The following is an 11,566-nucleotide window of genomic DNA, read 5'->3' as shown; positions in this document are numbered from 1 at the left end:
TCTTTGCACATATATCACTGTATCATCTGCATACATTTGAACTGTACTAATGTACAGGCTGAACTACAGACCCAGTACAGACAGAAGGCAGGTCATTAATGTACAGGCTGAACTACAGACCCAGTACAGACAGAAGGCAGGTCATTAATGTACAGGCTGAGCTACAGACCCAGTACAGACAGAAGGCAGATCATTAATGTACAGGCTGAGCTACAGACCCAGTACAGACAGAAGGCAGGTCATTAATGTACAGGCTGAGCTACAGACCCAGTACAGACAGAAGGCAGGTCATTAATGTACAGGCTGAACTACAGACCCAGTACAGACAGAAGGCAGGTCATTAATGTACAGGCTGAACTACAGTACAGACAGAAGGCAGGTCATTAATGTACAGGCTGAACTACAGACCCAGTACAGACAGAAGGCAGGTCATTAATGTACAGGCTGAACTACAGACAGAAGGCAGGTCATTAATGTACAGGCTGAACTACAGACCCAGTACAGACAGAAGGCAGGTCATTAATGTACAGGCTGAGCTACAGACCCAGTACAGACAGAAGGCAGGTCATTAATGTACAGGCTGAACTACAGACCCAGTACAGACAGAAGGCAGGTCATTAATGTACAGGCTGAACTACAGACCCAGTACAGACAGAAGACAGGTCATTAATGTACAGGCTGAACAGGAGGGGCCCCAGTATTGACCCTTGGGGCATGCCCACATCATAGCTAAGAGTGGGCGACAGCTCATTGCTCACTCTGACACACTGAGTTCCATCTCAAGGCATCAGGGGAAAAGTTGAACTTGGACAATTTTGTGATGAGAACCTCATGGATAACAGTATCAAAAGCCTTCATATGAGAAGAGAATCATATGAAAAGTTTTTTGGGTTTTTGAGAATTGAATTGTGAAAGGAAATGACTTTACATGAAAGGCTTCTTGATGAAACACTGATTATGTTTGGTGAAAAAAAAGTTACTGGGTGATTTTATTGTGTTGTACTTTTAGTCAACATAAAATGTGTTTAAAGTTCTTTTTTTTTTTTACTGCCATTTTGATGATATGAAATAGGGTTTTGTACTAATAGTTGTGAAATTTGACCACATACTACTTGTGAAAATAGTACCAAAGCGATACAATAAAGAGTACATTTGCTGTGTTTGGTCTTACACCTGGTAGGGTGAGGTCCAGCTGGTCTGATGCTGTGGAAGAGAAGAAGAGGAGGAGGAGGAGCCATTCAGCTGTATGGACGGTCACAGACAATCCTACATTCTGAACGGTCACCTAAGAACCCACAGCTGTCGAAGGAGGGGAAGGAAGGAGAAGGAGGGGAAAGAGGGGGAAGAAGGGGAGAAGGAGAGGGAACAGGGTGCCATTTTGGATGCACACTGTGACTGACAGCAGCCAGAGAAAAGTTTGAGAAATAGGTTACGTCACTTCTTTTCAAATCTAGTATCCTGGTTTGGGTTAATTCAGTTATTTTCTAATCTAGTATCTTGGTTTGGGTTCATTCAGTTATTTTCTAACCTAGTATCCTGGTTTGGATTAATTCAGTTATTTTCTAATCTAGTATCCTGGTTTGGGTTAATTCAGTTATTTTCTAATCTAGTATCCTGGTTTGGGTTAATTCAGTTATTTTCTAATCTAGTATCCTGGTTTGGGTTAATTCAGTTATTTTCTAACCTAGTATCTTGGTTTGGGTTAATTCAGTTATTTTCTAATCTAGTATCCTGGTTTGGGTTAATTCAGTTATTTTCTAATCTAGTATCCTGGTTTGGGTTAATTCAGTTATTTTCTAACCTAGTATCCTGGTTTGGGTTAATTCAGTTATTTTCTAACCTAGTATCCTGGTTTGGGTTAATTCAGTTATTTTCTAACCTAGTATCCTGGTTTGGGTTAATTCAGTTATTTTCTAACCTAGTATCCTGGTTTGGGTTAATTCAGTTATTTTCTAACCTAGTATCCTGGTTTGGGTTAATTCAGTTATTTTCTAACCTAGTATCCTGGTTTGGGTTAATTCAGTTATTTTCTAACCTAGTATCCTGGTTTGGGTTAATTCAGTTATTTTCTAACCTAGTATCCTGGTTTGGGTTAATTCAGTTATTTTCTAACCTAGTATCCTGGCTTGGGTTAATTCAGTTATTTTCTAATCTAGTATCCTGGTTTGGGTTAATTCAGTTATTTTCTAACCTAGTATCCTGGCTTGGGTTAATTCAGTTATTTTCTAACCTAGTATCCTGGTTTGGGTTAATTCAGTTATTTTCTAACCTAGTATCCTGGCTTGGGTTAATTCAGTTATTTTCTAACCTAGTATCCTGGTTTGGGGTTAATTCAGTTATTTTCTAACCTAGTATCCTGTTTTGGGTTAATTCAGTTATTTTCTAACCTAGTATCCTGTTTTGGGTTAATTCAGTTATTTTCTAACCTAGTATCCTGGTTTGGGTTAATTCAGTTATTTTCTAACCTAGTATCCTGGCTTGGGTTAATTCAGTTATTTTCTAACCTAGTATCCTGGTTTGGGTTAATTCAGTTATTTTCTAACCTAGTATCCTGGCTTGGGTTAATTCAGTTATTTTCTAACCTAGTATCCTGGTTGGGTTAATTCAGTTATTTTCTAACCTAGTATCCTGGTTTGGGTTAATTCAGTTATTTTCTAACCTAGTATCCTGGTTTGGGTTAATTCAGTTATTTTCTAACCTAGTATCCTGGTTTGGGTTAATTCAGTTATTTTCTAACCTAGTATCCTGGTTTGGGTTAATTCAGTTATTTTCTAACCTAGTATCCTGGTTTGGGTTAATTCAGTTATTTTCTAATCTAGTATCCTGGTTTGGGTTAATTCAGTTATTTTCTAATCTAGTATCCTGGTTTGAGCTAATTCAGTTATTTTCTAATCTAGTATCCTGGTTTGGGTTAATTCAGTTATTTTCTAACCTAGTATCCTGGTTTGGGTTAATTCAGTTATTTTCTAACCTAGTATCCTGGTTTGGGTTAATTCAGTTATTTTCTAACCTATTATCCTGGTTTGGGTTAATTCAGTTATTTTCTAACCTAGTATCCTGGTTTGGGTTAATTCAGTTATTTTCTAACCTAGTATCCTGGTTTGGGTTCATTCAGTTATTTTCTAACCTAGTATCCTGGTTTGGGTTAATTCAGTTATTTTCTAATCTAGTATCCTGGTTTGGGTTAATTCAGTTATTTTCTAATCTAGTATCCTGGTTTGGGTTAATTCAGTTATTTTCTAATCTAGTATCCTGGTTTGGGTTAATTCAGTTATTTTCTAACCTAGTATCTTGGTTTGGGTTAATTCAGTTATTTTCTAATCTAGTATCCTGGTTTGGGTTAATTCAGTTATTTTCTAATCTAGTATCCTGGTTTGGGTTAATTCAGTTATTTTCTAACCTAGTATCCTGGTTTGGGTTAATTCAGTTATTTTCTAACCTAGTATCCTGGTTTGGGTTAATTCAGTTATTTTCTAACCTAGTATCCTGGTTTGGGTTAATTCAGTTATTTTCTAACCTAGTATCCTGGTTTGGGTTAATTCAGTTATTTTCTAACCCAGTATCCTGGTTTGGGTTAATTCAGTTATTTTCTAACCTAGTATCCTGGCTTGGGTTAATTCAGTTATTTTCTAATCTAGTATCCTGGTTTGGGTTAATTCAGTTATTTTCTAACCTAGTATCCTGGCTTGGGTTAATTCAGTTATTTTCTAACCTAGTATCCTGGCTTGGGTTAATTCAGTTATTTTCTAATCTAGTATCCTGGTTTGGGTTAATTCAGTTATTTTCTAATCTAGTATCCTGGTTTGGGTTAATTCAGTTATTTTCTAATCTAGTATCCTGGTTTGGGTTCATTCAGTTATTTTCTAACCTAGTATCCTGGTTTGGGTTCATTCAGTTATTTTCTAACCTAATATCCTGGCTTGGGTTAATTCAGTTATTTTCTAATCTAGTATCCTGGTTTGGGTTAATTCAGTTATTTTCTAATCTAGTATCCTGGTTTGGGTTCATTCAGTTATTTTCTAACCTAGTATCCTGGTTTGGGTTCATTCAGTTATTTTCTAACCTAGTATCCTGGTTTGGGTTCATTCAGTTATTTTCTAACCTAGTATCCTGGCTTGGGTTAATTCAGTTATTTTCTAATCTAGTATCCTGGTTTGGGTTAATTCAGTTATTTTCTAACCTAGTATCCTGGTTTGGGTTAATTCAGTTATTTTCTAACCTAGTATCCTGGTTTGGGTTAATTCAGTTATTTTCTAACCTAGTATCCTGGTTTGGGTTAATTCAGTTATTTTCTAACGTAGTATCCTGGCTTGGGTTAATTCAGTTGAGGACAGACCTGATGCTACAAGTCAATAAAAGAGAGAATGTCCCTCAGTGTAAATGTATGTCCCTTGTGTATCCCTGACCCATTGGTTAATGATATACCCACACAGGAGGAGTTTCTCTTTTGCTCTTTAGGCTTTTCTTTGAAAGGGCTTGTTTGAACTTTATGGCTGAGAGTGGAATGCCCTGAGTCGGCACGAAAGACGGCAGGAGCTGTAGAACCACTAGCTGTTACAACACAGACGGACGTGAGTAAATGCTGCTCAGCTCTAACAGTTTAACATAGTCCTGATAGCAAGATGTTATTTGTTGAGATCTGTTTCCTAGTGTGTCCTGTGGCCCTCCGACAAGTTACAATGAGGTGTTTCCTAGTGTGTCCTGTGGCCCTCCGACCAGTTACAATGAGGTGTTTCCTAGTGTCCTCATCGATAAGAAACATTACTGTGCAGCCGTATTCATTGATCTGGCCAAGGCTTTCGACTCTGTCAATCACCATATCCTCATCGGCAGACTCGACAGCCTTGGTTTCTCAAATGATTGCCTCGCCTGGTTCACCAACTACTTCTCTGATAGAGTTCAGTGTGTCAAGTCGGAGGGTCTGCTGTCCGGACCTCTGGCAGTCTCTATGGGGGTGCCACAGGGTTCAATTCTTGGACCGACTCTCTTCTCTGTATACATCAATGAGGTCGCTCTTGCTGCTGGTGAGTCCCTGATCCACCTCTACGCAGACGACACCATTCTGTATACTTCCGGCCCTTCTTTGGACACTGTGTTAACAACCCTCCAGGCAAGCTTCAATGCCATACAACTCTCCTTCCGTGGCCTCCAATTGCTCTTAAATACAAGTAAAACTAAATGCATGCTCTTCAACCGATCGCTACCTGCACCTACCCGCCTGTCCAACATCACTACTCTGGACGGCTCTGACTTAGAATACGTGGACAACTACAAATACTTAGGTGTCTGGTTAGACTGTAAACTCTCCTTCCAGACCCATATCAAACATCTCCAATCCAAAGTTAAATCTAGAATTGGCTTCCTATTTCGCAACAAAGCATCCTTCACTCATGCTGCCAAACATACCCTTGTAAAACTGACCATCCTACCAATCCTCGACTTTGGCGATGTCATTTACAAAATAGCCTCAAATACCCTACTCAACAAATTGGATGCAGTCTATCACAGTGCAATCCGTTTTATCACCAAAGCCCCATATACTACCCACCATTGCGACCTGTACGCTCTCGTTGGCTGGCCCTCGCTTCATACTCGTCGCCAAACCCACTGGCTCCATGTCATCTACAAGACCCTGCTAGGTAAAGTCCCCCCTTATCTCAGCTCGCTGGTCACCATAGCATCTCCCACCTGTAGCACACGCTCCAGCAGGTATATCTCTCTAGTCACCCCCAAGACCAATTCTTTCTTTGGCCGCCTCTCCTTCCAGTTCTCTGCTGCCAATGACTGGAACGAACTACAAAAATCTCTGAAACTGGAAACACTTATCTCCCTCACTAGCTTTAAGCACCAACTGTCAGAGCAGCTCACAGATTACTGCACCTGTACATAGCCCACCTATAATTTAGCCCAAACAACTACCTCTTTCCCAACTGTATTTAATTTGTATTTATTTATTTATTTTGCTCCTTTGCACCCCATTATTTTTTTATTTCTACTTTGCACATTCTTCCATTGCAAAACTACCATTCCAGTATTTTACTTGCTATATTGTATTTACTTTGCCATCATGGCCTTTTTTTGCCTTTACCTCCCTTCTCACCTCATTTGCTCACATTGTATATAGACTTGTTTATACTGCATTATTGACTGTATGTTTGTTTTTACTCCATGTGTAACTCTGTGTCGTTTTATCTGTCGAACTGCTTTGCTTTATCTTGGCCAGGTCGCAATTGTAAATGAGAACTTGTTCTCAACTTGCCTACCTGGTTAAATAAAGGTAAAATAAAATAAATAAATAAATAAAAGTGTGTCCTGTGGCCCTCCGACAAGTTACAATGAGGTGTTTCCTAGTGTGTCCTGTGGCCCTCCGACAAGTTACAATGAGGTGTTTCCTAGTGTGTCCTGTGGCCCTCCGACTAGTTACAATTAGGTGTTTCCTAGTGTGTCCTGTGGCCCTCCGACAAGTTACAATGAGGTGTTTCCTAGTGTGTCCTGTGTGTCCTGTGGCCCTCTGACAAGTTACAATGAGGTGTTTCTCTTCCATCACAGCCCTTTTATTCAGCATCTTAATGTGGTAGAAATGACAAGAATCTGTGGGTTTTTAATCTTCCCCTCTCTCCCCCACCTCTCACCCACCCCCTCCTTCTCTCTCTCCCCCATCTACCCCATCCCCTTCCTCTCTCCTCCTCTTCCCCTCTCTCTCCCCCTTTTCACCCTCTTCTTCCCCTCTCTCTCTCCCCCACTCCCCCCTCCTCTTCCCCCCTCTCTCCCCAATTTCCCCTTTCCCTCTCTCCCACCTCTGCCCCCTCCCCTTCCTCTCTCTCTCCCCCTCTTTCCCTCTCTCTCCCACCTCTTCCCTCTCTCCCACCCCCTCCTCCCCTTCTCCCCCATCTACCCCCTCCCCTTCCTTTCTCCTCCTCTTCCTCTCTCTCAATTCAATTCAAGGGGCTTTATTACCATGGGGAACATATGTGTACGTTGCCAAAGCAAGTGAAGTAGACAATAAGCAAAAGTGAAATAAACAATAAAAATGAACAGTAAACATTACACTCACAGAAGTTCCAAAATAATAAAGACATTTCAAATGTCATATTATGTGAAAATAGTTCAAGTACAAAAGGGAAAATAAATAAACATAAATATGGGTTGTATTTACAGTGGTGTTTGTTCTTCACTGGTTGCCCTTTTCTTGTGGCAACAGGTCACACATCTTGCTGCTGTGATGTCACACTGTGGAATTCCACCCAGTAGATATGGGAGTTTATTAAAATTGTGTTTGTTTTCAAATTCTTTGTGGATCTGTGTAATCTGAGGGAAATATGTGTCTCTAATATGGTCATACGTTTGGCAGGAGGTTAGGAAGTGCATCTCAGTTTCCACCTCATTGCCAGGTCTGCCTATGGCGGCCTTTCTTCATAGCAAGGCTATATGCTCACTGAGTCTGTACATAGTCAAATCTTTCCTTAAGTTTGGGTCAGTCACAGTGGTCAGGTATTCTGCCACGGTGTACTCTCTGTGTAGGGCCAAATAGCATTCTAGTTCGCTCTGTTTTCAGTTAATACTTTCCAATTTGTCAAGTAATTATATTTTCGTTTTCTCATGATTTCTCCCCCTCCCCTCTCTCTCCCCATCTTCCCCCTCCACTTCCACACTCTCTCCCCCTCCCCTCTCTCTCCCCCTCCGCTTCCACACTCTCTCCCCCTCTTCCCCCTCCCCTCTCTCTCCCCATCTTCCCCCTCCACTTCCACACTCTCTCCCCCTCCCCTCTCTCTCCCCCTCCACTTCCACACTCTCTCCCCCTCCCCTCTCTCCTCTCCCCCTCCGCTTCCACACTCTCTCCCCCCTCTTCCTCCTCCCCTCTCTCTCCCTCCTCTTCCTCCTCTCCTTCCACACTCTCTCCCCCTCTTCCTCCTCCCCTCTCTCTCCCTCCTCTTCCTCCTCTCCTTCCACACTCTCTCCCCCTCTTCCCCCTCCCCTTCCCCTCTCTCTCCCTCCTCTTCCCCCTCCCCTTCCCCTCCCCCTCTCCCCCCTTCCCCTCTCTCTCTCCTCTTCCACTCTCTCCCCTCTTCCCCCACCTCTTCCCCTTGCTCTCTCTCCTCTTCCCCTCCCCCTCCCCTCCCCCATCTCTCCTCTTCCCCCTCTCTTGGCCGGTTTCATCAGCAGAAAACAGAGGCTGGGGGGTGGGGGGGGGTGTTAGTGGTAGCCCCCATGGACATGGTAATGTCAGGAATGTGTCCACTTCCTCCTGTAGCAGTGAAACAAAGAGAGTGGAGTACTTGGCCTGGTGTGTTCCACCTCCCAACACAAGGCCGGTCACACCCACAATGTTCATAGACTGCATTGTGATGCTACTGCCTCAGTCAAACCAGGCCTAAAACAGGCCTAAAACAGGCCTAAACCAGGTCTAAACCAGGCCTAAACCAGGCCTAATCTCCCGTGGGCAGATTTAGTTTGTAGGCTGAGAGAATCTGCCAGAATTTAACAGGATGCGCGAGATAACGAACACAGAAATTCATTTTACTTCTAGGTTGACAGAGATTAAGCCAGGCCCAATGGCCCATGAATTAACGGGTTGAGATGGTTCTAGTGGCCTGTCCAGGTAGTTGACAGGTTCTGATGGTTCTAATGGCCTTTCAAGGTAGTTGACAGGTTCTGATGGTTCTAATGGCCTGTCCAGGTAGTTGACAGGTTCTGATGGTTCTAATGGCCTGTCCAGGTAGTTGACAGGTTCTAATGGTTCTAATGGCCTGTCCAGGTAGTTGACAGAGATTAAGCCAGGCTCTATGGCCCATTAAATAACAGGTTCCGATGGGGGTGGTCGTCTGTCCAGGTCGATCACAGGTTCTGATGTCATCGGATGAGTCCTGGAACATATTCCAGTCTGTGCTAGCAAAACAGTCCTGTAGCTTAGCATCTGCGTCCTCTGACCATTTCAGTATTGAGCGAGTCACTGGTACCTTACGTTTAGTTTCTGCTTCTAAGCATGAATCAGGAGGATAGATGTATGGTCAGATTTGCAAAATGGAGGGCGAGGGAGAGCTTTGTACGTTCGAAGCATTAACACAGGCTGGCAGTGACTACAGGGCAAAACAGACCAAAAAAACATGGGAAAATGCTCAACCATTTAAGGTTTAAGACTTAAGTTGATAGGGCACTATAAGCACATGCAGTATATTTGTTAAATTGGTTCTGTCACAACTTCCTCCGAAGTCGGTCCCTCTCCTTGTTCGGGACAACGTTTGGCGGTCGACGGTCTTCGGCGGTCGACGGCCGGTCTTCTAGCCATCGCCAATCCACCTTTCATTTTCCATTTGTTTTGTCTTGTCTTCCCACACATCCACGGTACCCAGGGAACAGTGGGTTAACGGCCTTGTTCAGGGGGCAGAACGACAGATTTCTACCTTGTCAGCTCGGGGATTCGATCCAGCAACCTGCCAGTTACTGACCCAACGCTCTAACCACTAGATTACCTGCACGAGTGTATATTCTTTTGTGTTGTTAGCTAGGTATTGATGCACTGTTGGAGCGAGAAACATGAGCATGTCACAACACCTGCGATAACATCATATGTGTGCAGGACCAATAACATTTCATTTGATACAGGCTGAAAGAATGTACGTTGCAACAACAGTTGGCCCTCAACTGCCATCCAAATGAACCAGGATATAAATACACAAGGAGATGATGTCTGGGTGTTTCAGACGAGATAAGGATCTAGAGTCCGCAAGTTGAGGCTTGTCATAAACACAATCACTCTAAAGACAAATCCTGGCTAAAAGTACATAGTCTATAACTGAAAATCAGATGCCTCCAGGTGTCTCTATATATTTTAGAGGCATGTTTCTCCCTTTATCAGCCACCAGCATCCCCCTTCTCTCAGCCAGGTCAGCTGTTCCTAGGGCCTAGGCAGCATCCCCTTCGTAACCAGGCCAGCTGATCCTAGGGCCTAGGCAGCATCCCCCTTCTCTCAGCTAGGCCAGCTGATCCTAGGGCCTAGGCAGCAGCCCCCTTCTCTCAGCCAGGCCAGCTGATCCTAGGGCCTAGGCAGCATCCCCATCTCTCAGCCAGGCCAGCTGTTCCTAGGGCCTAGGCAGCATCCCCCTCTCAGCCACATCCCCCTCTCTCAGCCAGGCCAGCTGATCCTAGGGCCTAGGCAGCATCCCCCTCTCTCAGCCAGGCCAGCTGATCCTAGGGCCTAGGCAGCATCCCCCTCTCAGCTACATCCCCCTCTCTCAGCCAGGCCAGCTGATCCTAGGGCCTAGGCAGCATCCCCCTCTCTCAGTCAGGCCATCTGATTCTAGGGCCTAGGCAGTATCCCCCTCTCTCAGTCAGGCCAGCTGATCCTAGGGCCTAGGCAGCATCCCCCTCTCTCAGTCAGGCCATCTGATTCTAGGGCCTAGGCAGCATCCCCCTCTCTCAGTCAGGCCAGCTGATCCTAGGGCCTAGGCAGCATCCCCCTAAGCAGCATGTGTGTGAAGAATGCAGGGCATCTAGGACTAGGGGGTTGGTGTTGGTTAGTCCTGGCCAGTGTCCCAAATGGCACCCTACTCCCTATGGGTCCTGGTCTAAAGTAGTGCACTACATAGGGAATAGGGTCAAAAGTAGTGCACTACATAGCGAATAGGGTGCCATTTGTGATGATGATGGTGGAGGAGGGGCTCCCATACAGCAGATGGCAGGGCTGTCACCTCCTCTTCTCCTCTCCTCCTGGTCATGTCTGCTGTGAGGAGAACAATGCATCTCTTCTCTCAGAGCTAACCCTGATTAGGAAGGGGATAAGGGACTGGGGACAGCGGGCAGGGGACAGGGACAGGGGTCCCCCAGACAGCTGGCAGGTAGCATGGCTCATACACCTGACCAGCACACACCCCTCACACAAACAGGCATACACAAGCGTACACACACACACACACACGCAGTCGCAATACCCGCCCCTTTCCATGTACACACAGACACACACTCAGCATCGGCTTAAATATTTACCAGACACGTGCAAACCAAAGACCTTTAAAGAAATAAGGATGAATTCTGCTAATGTCCAGATAACCTGCCTGGTATACGCTGCTACATTAATGCTTAAGTACATGCTTGGACATATTGCAGCAACTGTTGTCTGAATTGCAGGTGGGTAGTAAAGGACTGTATTTGATCAAGCATTCAATTACCAGACGTGGTATTGTATTTTATAAAGCCCCCTCATACATTAGCTGTTGTCACCAAGTGTTATAAAGGGATTTCTCAGACTTAACTGATATTACAGCTGTTGATGGTGAAACCATAAAGGAAAACCGTGGGGCAAATCTATTTTTTTCATAGACTATTTCTAGATGTAATTAATAGACTATTGGTGTATGGTATACTATATGAGGAGGTTAGAATGTTATGTAGGTTAAACAAAGGCTTTTTTAAATGAAAAAACATTACCTCTCTGCTTCACAATAGCGCCCCGATCTCTTTCTAGTCACAGCATGCTATGTAGCTAATTACTCCATCCCCCCAACTGCTAACAACAACAAAAACGCTTTACATTACACAGGCAGATGTCTCTCTGCTATGTGCACGGTGC

This window comes from Oncorhynchus kisutch, linkage group LG4, assembly GCF_002021735.2.
Source record: "Oncorhynchus kisutch isolate 150728-3 linkage group LG4, Okis_V2, whole genome shotgun sequence".
In the NCBI taxonomy this organism is placed as follows: Eukaryota; Metazoa; Chordata; class Actinopteri; order Salmoniformes; family Salmonidae; genus Oncorhynchus; species Oncorhynchus kisutch.
Note: the sequence above shows the minus strand (reverse complement) of the source record.